The following is a 22,799-nucleotide window of genomic DNA, read 5'->3' on the forward strand; positions in this document are numbered from 1 at the left end:
CTTGAATGTAAGATCTGAAACCATAAAACTCATAGAAGAAAATAGGGGGTAAGTTCTGTGACATTGGTCTTGGCAATGATTACTTGGATTGACACCAAGTGCAAAGGCAACAAAAATAAAAATCAACAAGTGGAACTACATCAAGCTAAAAACCTTCTTCACAGCAAAGGAAACCATCAACAAAATGTCCAGACGTTTTATGGAATGGGAGAAAATATTTGCAAACCGTATATCTGATAAGGGGTTGATACCCAAAATACACGAGGAACTCACACAACTAAAGAAGACATACAGGGGCGCCTGGGTGGCGCAGTCGGTTAAGCGTCCAACTTCGGCCAGGTCACTATCTCGCGGTCCATGAGTTCGAGCCCCGCGTCGGGCTCTGGGCTGATGGCTTAGAGCCTGGAGCCTGTTTCTGATTCTGTGTCTCCCTCTCTCTCTGCCCCTCCCCCGTTCATGCTCTGTCTCTCTCTGTCCCAAAAATGAATAAACGTTGAAAAAAAAAATTAAAAAAAAAAGAAGACATACAAATGGCCAACAGGTACCTGAAAAGATGCTCAGCATCACTAATATTAGGGAAATGCAAGTTAAAACCACAATGTGTCACCACCTACCACCTTTAGGATGTCTGTTAGCAGAAAGGCAAGAGATGAGTGCTTTTGAGGATATGGAGAAAAGGGAACCCTTGTACGCTGTTGGTGGGAAGGTAAACTGGCATAGTCACTATGAAATATTACAGGAAAGTTGCCCAAGAAATTAGAATAGAACTACTGTATGATCCAGCAATCCCACTTCTGGGTATATATTCAAAAGAAATTGAATTACTATCTCAGAGAGGTCTCTGTGCTCTCATTGTTCACAGCATCATTATTCTCAATAGCCAAGGTCTCAAACCAACATAACTGTCTGTCAGTAAATGATTGGACAAATATATATAATGTATGTATATATATATACACAGTTGAATGTTATTTGGCCTTAAAAATGAAGGCAATCCTACCATTTGTGACAACATAAATGAACCTGGAGGGCATTGTGCTAAGTGAAATAAGCCAGACAAAGAAAGACAAACACTGCATGGTATCACTTAGAGCTGGGATCTTAAAAAATAACTAAAACAAGTATAGTACAGTGAGTATAGTTTATAATGCTGAAATGTATCATTTAAATTTGCTAAGAGAGTAGAAATTAAATTTTTTCACCAAAAAGAAAAAAAGAAAGATAAGTATATGAGTTGATAGATGTGTTCATTAACTCAGTGGTCAGTATCCTTTCACAGTGTATAATGTATATCAAATTATCATGGCATATACTTTATTACAATTTCATTTGTCATTTCTGCCTCAGGAAAGCTAAAAAAACACATAGAGGAAAATTAGGACATTAACATTTTGTGTAGTCAAGTCCATACAGTTTTTATATATGCAGTAGTTGCCTCTGTTTACTGATTCTTAGAATTGTGGTAATACATATTTTAATCCAGCTGTTTGTGCCTTTTCTGTTCGGTATAATTTTTTTTTCATTTTTAAAAGACAATCAGTCCATCTCCACCTAGTCTATTTCTCTTGAAGTTGCTGTTTAACTCTTGTATGCTTTTACTCCACACCAGGGTTAAAACCGTTATATTATTATTGATAGCATCAGAATAGCAAGTGACGTATGTTTGGATGAGATTAATAGCTATGCAGCTGGAAGATTAGATTGCCAAACCATGTACTCATGTTAAGAGTCTGTATTTATTTCTCTTTAATATTGGCAGAGGTTTTCAAAGAGATAGAGTCCAAAACCTCCCCTGGAGTTCAGAAGCTGACATGAGCCTGTCTCTGGGAAATGAGGCTGGTGATATAGTTTAGGAATATGGTTGATGAGTTGGTCATATAGAACCACACACAAAACGAGGTAGGAGCTTACTTTCATCATGACCTTCGAAAATTTCTCAGTAATAGTGTGGGAGGCTTTTTTAGGAATGGAATTGGAACAAGATGTGCTTCTTCCCATGAGTAAACTGTGAAGTCAGTCTTTTAAATTGTTTCTAATTACAATTTCTGAGCCCAGTGCTTGAAGGTGCCAGTCGAGCTGAAAAGCAATGTTGTTTATTTCATTGTCAGGGTGAGAGTATGATGGGAAAGAGTTCCTAACAAGCTTTGGAACCAATTTAAACATTGGAAGGAAGAAAGTTTCCCTGTTTGATAGTTATGTAAAATATTTTCTTTTAATGAATTTTGAGTTCAAGAACAATTTAGATCTTCTCTAAGAAACTTCTGTTACAGTTATTTATACTTTGGTATAACATATTTAATAATAAGCACAATCAAAAGTTGTTTTTCAGGCCAAGGCTACTATTTTTTTTAACCAAAAATTTTATTTGTTTCATGAATTTACAGATATTGAAACCTAAGAATTTCCTCTCATTTATACATTTTTCTTTCAGTTTTTGTGCTTCATTTTTAAAATTAAGCCAGTGACAAAAGAAAAAAATATAACTCAAGTAAAGGGAAATATTGACACAAATGAAGTTTTGGCTACTAAGTTCTAACTCTTCTATAATAGTGATATTTTAAAATGGGCAAAATATTTTTTTATTTATATATGATTTGCTATCAAGAATCTGTGAGGGACAGAACAAATTTTTTAAAAGTAGGAAACTAGACAGTGGATATGTTTTGACTTGAAAGTTTTATTAAAAAATGGGTAGAGGGTGCTTGTGTGGCTTAGTTGGTTAGGCGTTCAACTCTTGATTTCAGCTCAGGTCACGATCTCATGGCTCATGCGTTCAAGTCCCACATCAGGCTCTGTGCTAAGCCTGCTTGGGATTCTCTCTCTCTCCCTCTCTGCCCCTTACCCACTCGTGCTCATGCTCTCTCTCCTTCAAAAATAAATTAATAAACTTAAATGGACACAGAAGCTTATGAAACCAAGCAATAAAGAAGGCAGTCTGTCAAAATTATTCAAAGTCAAGAAGATATATGGAATTCTCTGGAAAATGGTATTTAATAACTTCAGGAATCCATATTAGTTAAGTCTGCCTTATTTTATATCAAATTCAGGTTCTTATTTTAAAAATCCTTTAAATGATTGGAGAAATTTGTTATTTAACAAAACCATTTATTAAACATTTTCAAAAATAACCCTCTCTCAATATAAGCCACAGTTCTACAAAAAATTTTATTGTGTAAATTCATTAGTTAATAAAAATATTAATACACAACTATAATACACTACATATTTCATCAATTCTAAAATGAGTTTTTTTTTCACTTTTTTAACATTTCCAAAATCAAACTGCATTTCACAATTACAGTGAGATAGCTACTCATAGTTTAATGTTTTCAACTTATGTGCCTTGATGGTTCTGTGCATGTTGAGGTTAATTGTCATTTAAAAGTCTTCAACATGATTATCCTGCAATTGGACATTGAAATAAAAAGACACTGTGCAATCAGCAAGGCCTGAAAGCATGGTGGCATAGCACAAATACGATAAAGTGAAGCAATGACTTCAATTCCATATTTTCTTACAGAGCAACAAAATATATTACATATCCTAAGGAAGCAAGATATTCCCAAGCAGATAAAGCTGTGTTATTATCTTTTAAAATTCTTACCAAACCCCAGGTAATGCAACTGATGACAGCTGAAAAGGTATGAGTACCTTAGAATAGATTAAAGAAGTTCCAAAGTGACAAGCATTTATTGTGACCAATTTATGTGCTATTCTGGACTCTTTTTAAAAAGCACGTGTCTTAGGATTTTTTCCAACAGTGTATTTTTCTTAACTAATGTTACATAAAATGGTAATGTTATGACTGGCTTCATCTTAGAGTCTATATGAAATATGAGGTATTAGGGTAAGTCAGATATTTATAAATGATATGCATGTACTACCTGTCTATATTAGCTGTTTTAGTAGTCTTTATCAATTAGTTATGTGATATCTCTATAAAGGTATCTTATGTGCACACATTCATGTTTTCTTTGAGAATGACCCACGGATATTGCTCATATCCTGCAGTACATACACCATACACTGGAGAACATTGACGTAATCAAATCCCCTCTAGCAGGAAAGCTTTATTTACTCAGGTACTAATTCATTATTTTTTTTAAGTAATCTCTATACCCAGTGTGGGGCTCAAACTGATGACCCCAAGATCAAGGGTTGCATGCTCTTCTGACTGAGCCAACCAGGGGCCCTTCATTTCTTTTTATGAAATTACCCAATTTGGATTCTTAAAAAGAATCATGCAATAAATTATTACCTACATGCCTACATCTACTGGATCCTGTGGGATCGAGTGCCTGCTGTCCTGGATTTCTCCTTTCCCCACCCATCCTGTTTTCAAGTGTCAATACACTAACTGCTAGGAATAGCAGATACTGACAGATCTTAGCTTTTTCCCTCACTGGGACATGTCCCAGGCCACACAAAACTGTTCCCCTCAAGGTTATAACCCTCTCCAGGCAGCTGCTCATGGCTACCAGCTCATGTAGAAATAGAAAGGCCTGGCTCCCGTGACTCAATTTGGGATAACGCCAAAGGGCCACCCCCGAGCTCCAGCAGTCGTTGTTGGACTTCGACTGAGTAGGTAGTTAGTGCCACATTGTGAGTTGGCTTCTCTCTATGCCCAACCCTGCTTTTCTCACTTCCTTGCCCAATAAACCCTCTGTACACAACTCCCTATCTCAGAATCTGATTCCAGGCAACCCAATCTAAGACACTACATCATATTCTAATTCTCACTGTAGAAAGAACACTGTTCGTGGAGTTTTGAATGATGATTTATATTTTTTTTATGAAAAAAATTTTTTACATTTATTTTTGAGACACAGAGCACAAATAGGGGAGGGACAGACAGAGAGATACAGAATCCGAAGCAGGCTCCAGGCTCTGAGCTGTCAGCACAGACCCCGATGCCGGGCTCAGACTCACAAACCATGAGATCATGACCTGGGCTGAAGTAGATGCTTAATGGACTGAGCCACCCAGGTGCCCCATCTGCAAATTTTTAAATAAGCTTTATTTGTAATAAAAACCACGGTGCCACGAATTAACCTAGGTAAGAGAATTAGAAAGTGGTGTTAAGGCAGGCCGGTCTGTGATTTAAAAAGAAAACTAGCCTGGTACATAAAGACTCACATACTATAGAAGTTTATTTTCTTCCCATGGAAGAATAGGTAAGTGGGTCTTGTGGTGATTCGGTGTTCCTTTCATAGGCCAGCTTACCTAGGGTGTTGTCATAACCTACATCCTAGGGACAGCAGAATGGAAAAAGGAGTAGAAAGTGGATAATACTCCTAAAGTGCTGTAGCCTAAAAATTGCATACATCATTTCTGTTCACATTCCACTGGCCGGACTCAGTTACTTGCAAGGGAGGCTGGGAAAGGTAGTCTAGATGGGGCCCAGGAAGAAGGGAAAATGGAGTTTTGATAAACTACCAGAGCCTGTGATATAAGTACCTGTTTGAGAATGCAAATGAACTCCCAGGAAAGATGGTCAAGTAAATATTACCTACACCTTACTCAGTCATCTTGAAATGAAAACAAATGAACCAATTACAAGGAATGAGGCTCATTTTAAACTGTAACTCAAGAATTGTTACAATCTCATACAAACGTTATATAGTTAAACACCATACAGTTTTGAAAATATTGGAAAAAGGACTCCAGATATAATATACACCTTCCCAATGTAAGCAAAAAGTGACAATATATTCTAAAATGCCCACAAGTTGTCCCTACTTTGAAGGGAAGAGAACGAGTAATTTGTTCGAATCTTTTAGGAAATTAAGAACACTACTTGAAATCCAAATAGAATTTCAAATGGAATTTTGAAACTTGACAGAATGGTTCTTGATTTGGAGTAATAAATAGATGAGATGAGCCAGTAAAAATATTGAAAATGAGGTAAAATTAAGGAGAATTTGTCTTTCCACTGCCATACAGCAGTTAAACCACTGTGATACTGCTATAATCACTGATGGTTACATCAGTACTTAGTGCAGTGACTGATGCATAGTAGGTGCTTGAAAAATAGTTCTTCAGGGGCGCCTGGGTGGCTCAGTCGGTTAAGCGTCCGACTTCAGCTCAGGTCACGATCTCGCGGTCTGCGAGTTCGAGCCCCGCGTCGGGCTCTGGGCTGATGGCTCAGAGCCTGGAGCCTGCTTCCGATTCTGTGTCTCCCTCTCTCTCTCTGCCCCTCCCCCGTTCATGCTCTGTCTCTCTCTGTCTCAAAAATAAATAAAACGTTAAAAAATTAAAAAAAATAGTTCTTCAGTAAATGAATGGATTCATTGGTGAATAGTAAAAGCCAGAAGTTGATACAATTATAAATATATATTATATAATTATCATGACATTTCAAATGAGCGAGGAAAGGATGAGTTATTCACTACATATTGATAGTCCAATACATTAGTAACCTGGGAAAAAAATCAAATCTGTGTTGTATTAGAAGCAACTGACTCCAATGCATGCATTTTAAAAATATTTTATTTTTAGCAAATAAATAAAAGCATAGACTATTGAAAGAACCAGAAAGATGGCATCGTTCGCCATCATCACCTTCCAGTAGAAGCAAACTGATTTTAGAGAGGTTAAGGCCAATCAGGGGCTTTCTGTTAAAAGGCCAGTTAGGAGCCTGAGTGGCTCAGTTGGTTACGCATCTGACTTTGGCTCAGGTTATGGGCTCGGGTCATGATCTGACAGTTCATGAGTTCAAGCTCTGTGTCAGGCTCTGTGCTGACAGCTCGGAGCCCGGAATCTGCTTTGGATTCTGTGTCTCCCTTTCTCTCTGCCCCTCCTCTGCTCATGTTCTGTCTCTCTCAAAAATAAATATTAAAAAAATTTTTTTAACACCAATTAATTTAATAGAGAGCCATAACATGGGTATCCAATTCAGTATTTGTTCTACTATGTTATGCTTTCTTTACGAGAGTTAAATACACGTAGAGCCTTCTGTGAAGCTTAAATTTAATTCCTTAACATTCTCATCCAAAGAGACATAAATAGATAATGGAATTAAAAGGTAATTAAGTTTATAATCTTTATAAAGGTTTCTTATTTTCAAAAAACTCCAATAAATGTAACTTCATAACAATTCTTTTTTTTAATGTTGATTTATTTATATTAGAGAGAGACAGAGACAGAGAGCAAGAGGGGAAGGGGCAGAAAGAGAGGGAGACAAAGAATCTGAAGCAGGGTCCAGACTCTGAGCTATCAGCACAGAGCCCAACGTGGGACTCAAACCCATGAGCCAAGAGATCGTGACCTGAGCCGGTCAGATGCTTAATGACTGAGCCACTCAGGTGCCCCTACTTCATAACAGTTCTTATCAGAGTGAGTAAGCCCTAGAGTTCAGTAATACACTTTTCCAAATGTCCAAACTCAATCTCGTTTTCTGTAGTTTGAGCCTTTTCTCTCATATTCTTCTTCAAGAAGAATTCTATAGAGCTGACATTTATATAACTTAATTTTAGTGGGAATCTAGAGATAGAAAAAAGTACACATTTTCTTCAAGCAACATTAAATTAGTTTGATCTATTTTCAGAAGTTTCAGATGTAAGAAATGGCACAGTCAAAAGAATGGACCCTATTTAGTTATTATACTGATATGAGAAGGGTTAAATCATTTTCTGGAATATTTGGCATAGCCCTGAAACACTTTTGTTTTAGGGGTTGAAAAGTGTAGGCATGCTTGGTGCCTTGCTCAGTTCCCCTTCCCTTGCTGGTACAACAGTGTCCTGGCCCCTGTTGAGTACTGGCTGCTAACAGCTCAGAGTCACCTGTCACCTGAGAATTGCCACTTGGCGTGGGTATTGACTCTGTCTCCACAATGGGTCATCTTAGCTGATGACTGACTTATACTGGAATATAATGTCCATGAAGGACATTGTGTTATTATTCGTGCTCCAGAGCTCACCTGGGGTCAGACTGACTGCGGGCTTCAGGTGAATCCTCATTTTTGCCCAGGTCCCTCATATCTCATTTCCTCCATTCCTTACAAGTTTTCGTTGAGTGCGCTCACTAAGTTACTTGCACGAGAATTCTCACATCAAGCTCTGATTCTAGGTGATGCAACTTAGTAAAAGGAATTGGCAATGAGTTTCTGTGGTTCCAACAGATAAAGTGTTTTGCTTTGAACTACCAATAAAAATAAGCAAAAAGAAACCTTCTACTTGAAGATATGATGCCCCTTTGTTTATATCTTGTGATAATTGTTGAGTCTGCCAGCCCATAAACAGTTGCCTAAACTTCGTCTATGTTTTCTCCTAGCTTGTGACATATGGAAATATACATTTATATCCTTATACCCATCTGTTTCTTCACCCTACTTAGCTTATGACGTTGTCTAGTGGTTTAGCTATAGCTACTTTACCCCCTTAAATGTCTCATGCAGAACTGGGTTGCAGACAGAGTATGGCTTCATGACCCACTTCACAAGGCAGCAAGCAGAGAGGCAATCACAGAACCTGGCCATGTTAACCACGGAGTGGGTTTCTGTCGTCCTCTGGAATAGTAGTACTGAGCTATGAAGACCACATAAAAAGAAATGTAGAGACAGTCAGTCATTTACTTCCCCATTCAATCATACATTCAGCAATTATGTGTTCAATATTTTCCATATGCCAAGAACTATGCTAGGGCTAGAAATACAGTGGCACCCCTGGCCTAACAGACTTAAACTTTGCCTTCAAAGAGCTTAAATACTATTGGAGAAAAAGAGCTTTCATCCAGTAATTACAATAAATGTTATAGGTTCTGTAATAATAAAAGCAGAAAATGCTCAGTAGCACATGGCAGTCATATAACTCAGCATCCAGTGTATGACTTCCTAGGGGAAGCGATGCCCGAACTTGGATATGAAGTTTGAGTCACATTAGCAGAGAAAATGAGAATGTGGAGCGATCACCCCAGACAGAGTGAAGACCATATTATGAGGCCCAGCAGCAGAAGATGTCTGGAGTGTTTGAGGAGGTGAAGTGCAGTATGGCTGGACGGGGAAGGAAAACGAGGGATGAGACAGAGACTAGAAAGGAAAAGAAAGGGACAGACCGCAAAGCACCTTGTGTTACTTATAACTGAGAGAACAAGATCCTTCTCTCCCACTCCTTCTCTGTGTCAGGCTAACCATAAACTTCTCCACCATTCGTAGCCACGTGGCTTTCAGAAAACAAAAAAATTACAGTGTACTAGGAGATGTATATATTCATATTTGGTCAGTGACAAAGCAGGGGGCTTGAAAAGCAGTGGCATTTTGAAGGTCTGAGTGTAGCTATGTCCCTTTCCTCTGGTATCAACTCAAGCGTGCTTGGTCAATGTGCTGCAAAGTGCTACCGCATCCTTGTGGTAACTCACGCTGACGTAGGGCTTAGACACTTAAAAGATCTTTATTCCTTTTCCTGACTACACTCTTTGCTCTTAGCTGCTAGAGACTAGTCCTTGTTGATTCAAATGACATTTCCTCTTGGGTCAGTCAGATAGGCTATTTCATCACAGTCACTTAAGGGGACAGGAAAATGAAGCTAAACCCTTGTAAATGACTTTTGTGAATTAACAGCCAAGAACACATTGGATTTGGGGCACGGTCCAGGTCTCTAGATTCCACGTCCAAATCTCTTTCTAAAGCACTGTGCCCATCACATGTGTCCATCTCAGTTCTTCCCCTGGCCTCAGGTCTCCGCAAAGTAGAGGGCTGGATTAAATACTTCAAACTTTGGTTGAAATGTTTAGCTTTTATAACCCGAGGCATGGTATGTGTATCTCTGTCTTGTTAGAAAAAAAAAATGTCTGAAAAAGATTCTTGTCAAAGAAAGAGGGGGGAAAAAAGAGTATCGTGATTTTTAAAGGTTTTGTTTTAAAATTTTTCGAGTTTTCAGTCCTTTCAACATACACGTTACAGTAAGAAATAGAAACCAGTAAGTAGGACAATCTCAAATTAAGGACTACTTCAAACAGAAAATTCATGTTTATCTGTTGTGTGATCAGTGGACATGATGACCAAATGTCTACATTACTACAACTGAATTCTCATGTAATTTATTAAAAAGGTATGTGGATGGAATTTCAATCCAATTAAATTCTGCATGGTACAGTGCCTGGCAAACATTCCATTTTCTAGTTGATGAAATCGTTTTTGTCTTATCTTTCTTGATGGTGATTAAAACCTTTTTTGTTGTTGTTCATTCTCTGTGGGAAATTAAGGACATTTTTGAGAAAATTTTTAAAAGGTTCACATTTTCTCCATGCTGAGTAGGAATAAGTTTTCTCACAGTAAGAGATATTTAGAGATATTGATGTTTTATTATTTTTTTAATTTAATGTTTATTTCTGAGAGAGAGAGAGAGAGAGAGTCAGAGTATATGAGTGGGGGAAGGGGCAGACAGAGAGGGAGACACAGAATCCAAAGCAGGCTACAGACCCTGAACTGTCAACCCAGAACCCGACACGGGGCTTGAACCCACAAACCATAAGACCGTGTCCTGAGCCAAAGTCCCATGTTTAACCAACTGAACCACCCAGGTGCCCTGAGATATTTATGTTTTAAATCTGTTTCCTTTGTGGTGATCACAAACGGTCATATTGTGCGGGTCCATCACAGATCTTTGATGTGTCTCTGTGATGACATTTCTTTTTCTGAGTAAAGGTCAAAGGAGAGAGAAGTGGCCTGGCATCTGACCAGGGCACATTTTATTCAGTAGCCCACAGGGAACAAACGCTCTGAAGACAACTGTGAAATAAAAGGGTTCCTTTGAGGTCTTCCCTCATCTGTTGCCAGTGCCCACTTTTACGCCTTGTAGTTCTCCATCTTTATAGCAGCTCTCCAATCATTATTTCAGTTGGGGCTGAGCCCTTAGGGACCTGGCCATTGTTGTTGAGTTCTTGTCTCTCCCACAGGGTGTTTGTTTTTTATTTTTTTCATTTTTTTTAACGTTTATTTATTTTTGAGACAGAGAGAGACAGAGCATAAACGGGGGAGGGGCAGAGAGAGAGGGAGACACAGAATCGGAAGCAGGCTCCAGGCTCTGAGCCATCAGCCCAGAGCCCGACGCGGGGCTCGAACTCGCGGACCGCGAGATCGTGACCTGAGCTGAAGTCGGACGCTTAACCGACTGAGCCACCCAGGCACCCCTGGTGTTTGTTTTTTAATTCAAAGTTCTCTTTCTTTTTGCTTCCTACTTTACGTATTGTTTGGAAATTCTGTAAGCGTACATTGGTTTTATAACGAGAAAATGAAAAAAAAAAAACGTGTCTTCATTTTGTGAAGATGCGGCGTTTGCAGGTGAACTTTTTTAAAAGACTGAATTCTAGAGAAAGATCCATTGGACAAAATAATGGGGAAGACAGATGCTGCTCATTATTCTGTTCTGTTTAATCTGGAGATCGGTCACATGGCTGATGGAAGAGCTGAAAAGACAGCTATAAGCTAGGAAGACAACATGGTGATTAAGAAGCTATTACTATGTAACAGTAAAGAAACATTGTGAATGATTTAAAGTGAAGTTTGCAAAAGATGATTTCAAGATAATGCCATATTTCTTCCGAGACATTTCTAGGAAGATAATCCTGCCTTTGACAGAAATTAGAAACTAGGAGGAAAACCTGGTTTAGAAGGAAGGATCATCTAAAGGGTTTTGGTGACTGTGGGAAATCCAAGACGACATTTTTAATTTTATTATCAGTATTTGATACATAGGAGATACTGGGAATGTGCTTTATTATTATTATTATTATGTGAAAAATACCATGAAAAATATTGTGGTTAAACTATCTGTGTAAATTTAATATTTATCAGTAGTGGACAAAATCACAAAGAGAGTATATAAATGATAGATAAAAAGCCAAGGACCAGCCTTAAAGAATGCCCTAATATAAGAGCTGGAGTTAAAAAAAAATTAGAAAAGAAGAGGAAAATAACATATACTGTGCATGTTTGATGAAGCACAACAGTGAGATGCTTTATAAGATGCAAAAACAGTAATTAATAGAAGAATCCTATCTGAGAAAGAAAATCACAAAATTGGAAATATGAGTTTCTCTCTAAAAAGAAAGCAACATTTGGGGCACCTGGGTGGCTCACTTGGTTAAGTAAGTGTCTGACTTCGGCTCAGGTCATGATCTCGCAGTTTGTGAGTTCGAGCCCTGTGTCGGGCTCTGTGCTGATGGCTCAGAGCCTGGAGCCTGCTTTGGATTCTGTGTCTCCCTCTCTCTCTGCCCCCACCCCACGCACGCTCTGTCTGTCTCTCTCTCTCTCTCTCTCTCTCAGAAATAAATAAACATTAAAACAAATTTTTAATAAAAAGAAATAAAAAAGAAATCAACATTTAGTTAAAAGGAAGTAATGACCTTTGACCTGAAAATGCTTTTCAAATGTTCAGATACTATGTAAATGTCTTCCTTGACTGATAAGAAAAGCTAAATGATAGAAAATATTTATGAGCCATGGAAATAAGTAAGGATACCTTCTTTCCCCCAGCTTTATTGAGATATGACTGGCATATAACATTGTGTAAGTTTAAAGTATACAATATGTTGATTTGATGCACTTACATATTGCCAAATGATTGTCATCCTTAGCTAATCCTTTCACCATGTCACGTAATTACCATTTCTTTTTTTGTGGTGAGAACATGTAAGACCTCTTAACAAGTTTTAAGTAAATAATACAGTACTATTAGCTGCAATCACCGTGCTGCACATTAGATCCCCAGAACTTGTTAATTTTATAACTGGAAGTTTATACCATTAAGGATCTTTTTTTATGACTTAGTTTGGGACAGAAGTTTCAAGAATAATTTTGCTCATGTTCCCATCTCTTTCAAAATTAATAGGTTTCTTCTCATTCTCTGTTTTTCTTTTTGTTTTCGTTTTTGCAAAGAGAAGGAATCTCTTGCTGCCAAATTTTTTATTTCCGAGCTTGCCTCTATCCAGCTAGAGATGTAAACATAGTATTAACACAGATATCAATGATCAGGAGGTTTGTTGCAGGAAATTGTGGAAAGTCATAATCATGTTTTCTACATGACAAATTTTGTGGTGATTTGTGGTTAAAAACAACACAACTTTATTATCCTACAGTTCTGTAGGCTGCAAGTGCCACGGCTGGTGTTGGTAAAGCTGGTTCCTCTGAGGGCCCCATGGGAACATCCCTCTCCTTGCCTTTTTTTTTTTTTTTTTTGCAGCTTCTAGAGACCACATACATTCCTTAGATGGTGGCCCCCTTCTTCCATCAACTGGCAATATGCCTTTTTGACATTTGCCTTTGGCAATATGCCTCTCTTCCAGTGTCAGTCCCCCTCTGATCACAGGTGGGAAAGTTCACACTTTTTAAGGACTGGTGATTATACTGGATCCATCTGGTTAATCTAAGATAATTTCCCCATCTCAAGGCCATCTAATTAGCAACCACCATTACATTTTTAACCATAATTCCCTTTTGCCATGTTCACAGATTCTAGTGATTAGGACATAGACATCTTAGGGGAAAGTGGGTGATGGGCATTTGAGGAGGGCGTCTGTTGGGATGAGCACTGGGTGTTGTATGGAAACCAATTTGACAATAAATTATATTTAAAAATTTTTTTAAGTTAAAAAAGAATAAAAAATGCACACACACAAAAAAAGGGCATAGACATCTTTGGGAGGGAGGCCATTATTTTGCCTGCCATCCATAGGTAAGATATTGCTAATCACTTCAGATATAACTTTATTTATAAAGAAACTTGCTGGTTGTTTAGTTGTGTGTGTGTGTGTGTGTGTGTGTGTGTGTGTGTGTGTGTGTGTTTTCAACTCCTTTCCTAACTGGAAATTTGCTAGACCTTATAGAAACCACAGAAAAACTTCTAGTGTTTGGAATCACTGACTTTTAAATAACGATCTCTCTGCTGCTGCTGTTGGTAAGAAGTTTCAATCAAACTAATGTGTTTATGGAAAAAAAAAATTTGAGAGACCATGTATGAGCAAGGAAGAGGGGCAGTGGGAGAGAGAGAGAGAGAGAGAGAGAGAGGGAGAGAGAAACGTAAGCAGGCTCCACACTCAGTGCAGAGTCCAAAGACAGGGGGGCTCAATCCTACAACCCTGGGATCATGACTTGAACTGAAATCAAGAGTTGGACTCTCAACTAACTGAGCCACTCGGGCACCCCATGTTTTTTAAATTTTATGAACATAAAATTCAATGAATATTTTTTCCTCACACATTATCTTCTCATTTATTTCTCATCACAATGCATGATGTAGGCATTATTTTTAATCTCATTATACAGATAAATCTGTGTTCAAATCTCTGATTTGCCTAATAGGTAATATTTTCAGGATTGTAATCCTCACTGCCTGGTCCTGATCTTTTTTCTATCTTGTTTCTAAACTCCCTTATGTCATCAATAATATAGGGTTTTTTTTTGTTTGTTTGTTTGTTTTAGGATTTGTTTTTACCCACTAGAAAGTTAAATTCCCAAGGCAGAGATTTTGTTGTTTTTGGACTAGGTGCAGTGCTATCCACCCCCAAACCCCAGAACCTAGAACAATGTCAGGCCCTTTCTCTCTGTTCCACATTAACCCTCAAAGAAGGCAAAGACTAAAGATGGTTTAGAGTTGTGGAAGCCAGTTGAGTTGAGGGTGTCTTCTCTGCATTGAATATGATACAATGAACCTACTTTATGGTCTGTCACTTATGCAACAAGAGGGAGAAACCAACCTGCCATATGGATCCCTATTCTAACATCTACATTAGAATCTAGACAGCAATACAAGCACAGACACAGGTATATATACTCACATTGGTATCAGTAAGGACTTTCTATGGGCAAGACACTATTTGAATTTGGATAGAAGGGGCAGAAGGAGGAAATCAGTGCATTTTCACTTTAATTACTCTGAGTTCTAATAACTTAGAGTGCCCCTACTCCCAATGAATTTTTATTATGTTGGTTTTTTTCCATAGTCAGAGAAAACATGAGAGCTAGCCAATTATCCCCACTGGTTTGAAAATTCCTTTGAGCACGAGAATCATAAAAAATAATTTGTAGGGGCGCCTGGGTGGCTCAGTCGGTTAAGCGTCCGACCTCAGCCCGGGTCACGATCTCGCGGTCCGTGAGTTCGAGCGCCGCGTCAGGCTCTGGGCTGATGGCTCAGAGCCTGGAGCCTGCTTCTGATTCTGTGTCTCCCTCTCTCTCTGCCCCTCCCCCGTTCATGCTCTGTCTCTCTCTGTCCCAAAAATAAATAAACGTTAAAAAAAAAACAACAAAAAAATAATTTGTAAACAACGATTCCACTAAGTCAATAAAAACCTTTGCCAAGTTGATGATAATGACTGCTGTATTCCAATCAGAAGGTACTCTGTGAACACAGTTCCTTTTCTGGTCCTAAGCCCTCACATCTCAGTCCCCTTATTTGAGAACACAGGGAAAAGAGGAAATGTTGAGAGTCATCTGTAATATGATGTATCCCTCTAAGAGAGGACTTCAAACTAACAATTTGACAAATCCTATTTTAATGGTGCAAAGCTCCTATTTTCTCTATGACTTCATCTTTTCCTGTTGTGCCTTACCTGTTCCACTCCAATAGGTTTCTTCTTGCTGTCTTTTTTTTTATTAATTTTTTTAACGTTTATTTATTTTTGAGACAGAGAGAGACAGACAGAGCATGAACGGGGGAGGGTCAGAGAGAGGGAGACACAGAATCTGAAACAGGCTCCAGGCTCTGAGCTGTCAGCACAGAGCCCGACGCGGGGCTTGAACTCACGGACCGTGTGATCATGACCTGAGCCGAAGTTGGACGCTTAACCGACTGAGCCACCCAGGCGCCCCTCTTCTTGCTGTCTTGACATGACTTGTCTTCAACATGACAGCCATGCTCCCATCTTAGAGTCTTTCCACTTCTGTTTTCCTGGAACACTTTGTTCCAAGGCACCCAACTGAGTTACTCCTTCGTCTTCTTCGGGATATTATTTAGATGCAATCTTCTCAGCACAACATTCCTCAGGCACCCTTCATAAAATTGCAAATTCTATATCCTTTTCCTGATTTGTTATTTTTCTTTGTGATACTATTCCTCATCTTTCTTTCTCAGAATTTAAGATCGTGAGACAGAGGATATTTAGTGCACCCTTCAGCGGGTAGAGCTTTCCTAGAAACTCAATAATTATTTGTTTAAAAGAGTAGATTTAAATGACACCTAATCTAATTCCAATGCGTAGCTCTAGTACACACTAAACACTGAGTTCTTAAGAGTAGGATCTAAATCTCTCTCTCTCATTTATTTTTTTTAATTTTTGTATTATTATTATTATCATTATTATTATTATTATTATTTTTACTTTGTAGCTCCACAGTGCCTGGCAAAAAAGCAGTCACTTAAATGTTTGATAAATTTAAAGTTGGTGATATTTTATATCACCCCTGGAAAGAATGGGGAAATTATAACTAACTTTAAAGAAATCTGTTGTCATAGAATAGCTTTTGGGTCCCAAGCCCGTTTGATTTTATGCAATAATTCATGAAACAGGACGCATTTAGCGCAGTGGGCGATTTTGCAAGGAAGAGGTAATTGGGAAGAGAATTCAGTCCTTTCCTGATAAGAGAGAATTAACTATACTTCCTTTCACTTCAAATAGTTTTACCATATTCAGAATAGGGTGATTTATGCTAGAGAAGAACCTTATATAAATACCACAAAAACACTATTTCTGACAAGAAGCATGGTGTGTGGGAGGAAGTTCTGGCAAAATGGTCACTAACTAAATTCAGCCAAATTTTTGATGGCTTCAGCAGAAAGTATGGGTATGTTAAAGAGTCATGCCCAGAATAGAATACTTGAAGGTTGCTTCAGTTTAATTATAGATAGTTCACTGACCTTCCTGATTTCCCAAGCCAGTCTGTTGCCTGTTGGTGGCTCTTGACATAGCACTAAGATAGTGATGCTTTACATTATTGCCAGTTATTCTCCATTGCTGAACTATCTTGCTCAACTGTCTTGCTGAAGCCAACTGAGGTGTGAGTGCCTTCTCTGCATTGAAGATGATACAGTGAATCTGCTTTATGGCACTGTCACTTATGAAACAAGAGGGAGAAACCAAGGACCCAGCGGTCAACCTTCCAGGTGGATCCCTATTCTAACATTTACATCAGAACCTAGGCAGCAATATAAGGATAATATATACTCACATTGCTGTGAATGGTCAAAGACTATATACTATGTTACATACAATATATGTGAAATATACTTTTTACACCTCCCACATACTAATACCAACCTGTATTATGAAAAAAAAGAGGAACAGAATAAATCCAGAAATCCATATATGCTGAGATAATAATAATATTAGGAGACGATTGGTGGATTTTTTTTTCTTAGTTTTATTCCGGGTTTATCTCTGTTATTCCCTAAACTCTAAGTATACACATAAACCATAATTTCTGTGTTTTCATACATTAACAAAGAGAAGTGGGTTTTTGGAGTTTCTTAAATCCAGGATTCAATACAAAAAAGATAAAAAGTATTTCTTAGGTGTTTTTTACCAGACACCAAAATATGGTCTGGTGCTTTTCTAAGATTCTCTTTGAGGTAGTATTGTACCTATTTTCTCTTTTATGGGTTCTGTCTGTTCAATCCCAATATTATCTCCTTTGCCCTATTTAAATAGTAAGCACTTAAGTAGCAAGTTTGTTAATATAAAAGAGACAAGATTTTGAAAACTTACATGGGATTACATTTGCTAAGTTCTCTTTCCCTCTAGAAAATAATAATCTAACACAACATAGTAATTAAATATTCTCTAATGAGAGTACTTTAAGAGAAGCAGTGTTGAGCTTTCCTGTTTCATCTGATTACTTAAAAATGTTTTTATGTATTTACTGTATTTGCTATGTGAACTATATAACTATATTTATATTTACTGTATATAACTATATTTACTAAAGTTAACTCTATTTACCATAACCAAATTTTTCTTTGTTTTTTCCTGGGACGTTTTCCTAAAACTCAAATTGCTACCTTCTATCTTTCACTGATATACATATTTATTCCCCTTAAAATGGGAAAGTGCTGGCAGTCAAAAGTTCAAGATAAAATCATAAGATTGTTTTGAAAAGCAGCTATAATTTTCAGACTTAATGATCAACCTAATTGCCTACATTTCCCCTGAGAATTTCTCATATGATTAAGAGAATCAGTTAAAATGGATTTGGTATAATTCAGCTACAAATAATTGGCTCATGCCAATGTAGATGGGAGCACCTCAATTCTCATTGACAAAACAATTGTCTGTGAATCTAGACTGGCTGTGAAATTTTTTGTGCATTAAGAATAGGCCTCTATAATAAATAGTTGTAACAGATGTAGCATAGGAACATAAGATGTGAATAATCGAGGAAGTTCAATGTAAAGTGTATGAGAACTCTATACTATCTTTGTAACTTTTCTTTTTTTATGTCCATTTATTTATTTTGAGAGAGAGAGAGAAAGCGCGCGAGAGAGCAAGCCTGAGCAGGGGAGGGACAGAGAGAGAGGAAGAGAGTGAACCCCAAGCAGGCTCTGCACTGTCAGCACAGAGCCTGATGTGGGGCTCAATCTCATGAACTATGAGATCATGAGCTGAGCTGAAATCAAGAATTGGCTGCTCAACCAACTGAGCCACCCAGGCACCCCTCTTTGTACCTTTTCTGTCAATTAAAACTATTCTAAAGTAAAAAGCTTGTTTGCATATGTTTATTTATGTAAAATTATTAAATTTGTACGTGGGTTTTTAAACAGAATGTGGCAGAACATGAAGCAGTAAATGCCAACAGCAAAAATCATAAGCCATAAAATCTTAGCATTAACCCTAAGATTCACATAGTGATGAATATCTGACTCAGTCTAGGGGTTTCCTAAAATACACATGTCAGATGACTATTAATACATCAGCTAACTGAATGCTCAGTACCTTTCAAGGCAATACATGTCAGTATCTGACAGCCCTGATTATTAGAAATGGAATTCTTACACCGAGTAAAATGAATTCTTTCTCTCCTTAGGTCATCTTACCTATTAATTAATATGTAGGAAATTCCCGTATCTAAATCACCAGCCGTGTTCTCCTTAGAAATTCCAGGCTTGACTTCCAAATTGTCTTTTATTATCACTACCTGTACAGAGAGTAAACCTCTCTAACTCAATATGAGCAAAATGACCTCTAAATGTCCTTATCCTTTTTACGTCTGAATTACCCATTTTACACTCCTATGTACATGAGAAAATAGATAATTTTGACCTCTACTTCATACCATATATTTAGTTCTTCAATAATTCATGTACATTTCACTTACAAAAATGTTATTTATGTTAATTTCCCTCATTTCCATTTTGACAGCCTCTGCAAGTCTTCCTTATTTATCCTCCTCCTTTTCTTCCTCTTCTTTATATTGATTCCTGGATGCCAACAACCATTTTTAATATAATCTGTAATTTATGATGTGTTGCCATAATTATCGGATGCATGGGTCTTTTGCTTTATTTATTCTAATGATATAATGCATACTGTGACCACATTACTGAACCCTGGAACTAGAAAATTAACAACCACTTCTCTCTGATCCTAAAACCTTCTCTTCCACTAAATTCCATTTTAATATACTTGATCTTTTTAATGGTTTTATCACGTATCTTTATTATCAACGTATATGTTGTTACTCTTTTGTTTTTAGTTTTTATTTAAATTCCAGTTAGTTCATATACAGTGTAATATTAGCTTCAGGAGTAGAATCTAGTGATTCATCACTTACATATACCAGCTGGTGCTCATCACAAGTGCACTCACTCCTTAATTCCCATTCCCTATTTTACCCATCCCCCCACCAACCTCCCGTCTGGCAACCATCACTTCTCTGTAGTTAAGAGTCTGTTTCTTGGGGTGCCTGGGTGACTCCGTTGGTTTAGCGACCAACTTTGGCTCAGGTCATGATCTCTTGGTTCATGGGTTTGAGCACCATAGTGGGATCTGCACTGACAGCTCAGAGCCTGGAGCCTGCTTCGGATTCTGTGTCTCCCCCTCCCCAACCTGTGCCCTCCCTCTCTCTCAAAATTAAATTAAAACATTAAAAAAATGTTTCTTGGTTTGCCTCCTTCTCTCTTTTTTTTCCCTTTGCTCATTTGTTTTGTTTCTTAAATTCTACATATGAGAATTTATAAAACTCAACACCCCAAAAATGAATAATCCAATAAAAATTGGGCAGAAGGCATGAATAGACATTTAACCAAAGAAGATACACAGATGGTCTAAAGACACACGAAAAGATGTTCAGCGTCACTCATCAGCAGTGAAATGCAAATCAAAACTAAAATGAGATATCACCTCAGACCTCTCAGAATGGCAAAAATCAGCAACACAGGAAACAACAAGTGTTGGCAAGGATATAGAGAAAGGGGAAGCGCCTTGCACTCTTGGTTGGCCTGCAAACTGGTGTAGCCACTCTGGAAAACAGTTTGGAGGTTCCTCTCAAAGTTAAAAATAGAAGTACCCTATTTGCCCAAACAATGCAAAATACTAATTCAGAGGGATCCACACACCCTGATGTTTATAGCAGCATTATCTACAGTAGCCAAATTATGGAAAGAGCCCAAGTCTCCACTGAATGGAGAAAGAAGATGTGGTGAACATACAGAATGGAATATTACCCAACCATAAAAAAGAATGAGCTCTTGCCGTTTGCATCTGCATGGATGGAGCTAGAGAGTATTATGCTAAGTGAAGTTAGGTTGGTCAGAGAAAGACAAATACCATATGGTTATTTTTGAATTTAGTAAACAGTGATCATATTTTAGATACTCTTCTGTAATGTTCTTTATTCACTTAACATCAGTACTAATGTACTAATATTCATTTTCATTTGTGCGTTATATTCCATTTTGTGAATCTACCATAAGTTATTCATGTTTCTGTTGATCACTGTTTCTTTTTGTTTGTTTCAGCTTGGGTCTTTTAGGAAGAATTGCTATGAACTTTGTCTCCTTCTGTACATAAGTGAGGGTATTTGGGGGGGCATATGCAAGAATGGAATTGCTCTCTGTGTATACAAATATTTGTTTTAAAATATATAAGCATATTGTTTTCACGATGATTCTAGCAATTTGCATTGTCATAAAATATGCAATTATTTTTTTTTTTTTTTTAATTTTTTTTTTTTTTTTCAACGTTTATTTATTTTTGGGACAGAGAGAGACAGAGCATGAACGGGGGAGGGGCAGAGAGAGAGAGGGAGACACAGAATCGGAAACAGGCTCCAGGCTCCGAGCCATCAGCCCAGAGCCCGACGCGGGGCTCGAACTCACGGACTGCGAGATCGTGACCTGGCTGAAGTCGGATGCTTAACCGACTGCGCCACCCAGGCGCCCCAAAATATGCAATTATTTAATAGCAAAGTTCCTACTCTCTAAATTTGGTTTGGTTAGACATTAAAATTGGCCAACTAAACGCGAGTATTATTACATCACTTCTGATTTACATTTCCCAAATAGTAATGATTTTGATATTTATTTTTGTGTATTTATTAGACACATGCATTTTGCCTTTCAAGAACTGCTAGTTTGTGTCTTTCACCAATTTATTCTAATATATATATTTTTTTCCTTTTTCATTCATTTTTAGGAGTTCTTTATACATTTTGGGTATGTTTTTTTGAGACGTTTTTTCACAGTTTATAACTTGTCCTCTCTCTTTAAGGTGGAATTGGATGAATAGGACTTTTTAATTTTAAGGTTGTTAACTTCATAATTGCTGATATTTAATGGTTTGTTTCTTGCTTAATAAACCCTTGCCTACATGGTAAGAAAGATTTATGTTATTGTTGATATTATATTGAAGTATAGTTGGCATACAATATTATATTAGTTTAGGTGTAACAGCATAGTGATTCAACATGTATTTACATTACAAAATGATCACCACAGTAAGTCTAGTTACCATCTGTCACCATACAAAGTTATTACTATCTTCCCTATGCCGTACTTTACACCCTGTGATTTATTTATTTTATAACTGGACGTTTGTACCTCTTAATTCCTTTCACCTATTTCACCCATTCTGTCATGCCCCTCCCCTCTGGCAACCACCATTTTGTTCTGTACTTGTGAGTCTGTTTGTTTTTGTTTGTTTTGTTTTTTAGATGTTACATGAATATGAAATTTTGCAGTATTCATCTTTCTCTGTCTGACTTATTTCACTTCATGTAATACCATAGAGATTCATCCATGTTGTCACAAATGGCAAGATCCCATTCTTTTTTATGGCTGAGTAATACTCCATTATAATATATAACACATCTTTTTTTTTTTTAATAATTTTTTTAACGTTTATATACTTTTGAGACAGAGAGAGACAGAGCATGAACGGGGGAGGGTCAGAGAGAGAGAGCGAGACACAGAATCTGAAACAGGCTCCAGGCTCTGAGCTGTCAGCACAGAGCCCGATGCGGGCTTGAACTCACGAGCCTGAGCCCAAGTCGGACGCTCAACCGACTGAGCCACCCAGGTGCCCCACACATCTTCTTTATTTATTCATCTATTAATGGACACTTAGGTTGCTTCCATATCTTGGCTATTGTAAATAATGCTGCAGTAAACATAGGGGTGCATATATCTTTTTGAACTATCTTTTGTTTTCTTTAGATAAATACCCAAAAGTGGAATTAATTACTAGATTTTATGGTATTGCTATGTTTAATTTTTTGAGGAAGTTCCGTACTGTTTTCCATAGTGGCTGCAACAAATAAATTACCCCCAACAGTACAGGAGGATTGCCTTTTCTCCACATCTTCTCTAACCCTCATC

The sequence above is a fragment of the Leopardus geoffroyi genome, chromosome A3, assembly GCF_018350155.1.
Source record: "Leopardus geoffroyi isolate Oge1 chromosome A3, O.geoffroyi_Oge1_pat1.0, whole genome shotgun sequence".
Classification (NCBI taxonomy): domain Eukaryota; kingdom Metazoa; phylum Chordata; class Mammalia; order Carnivora; family Felidae; genus Leopardus; species Leopardus geoffroyi.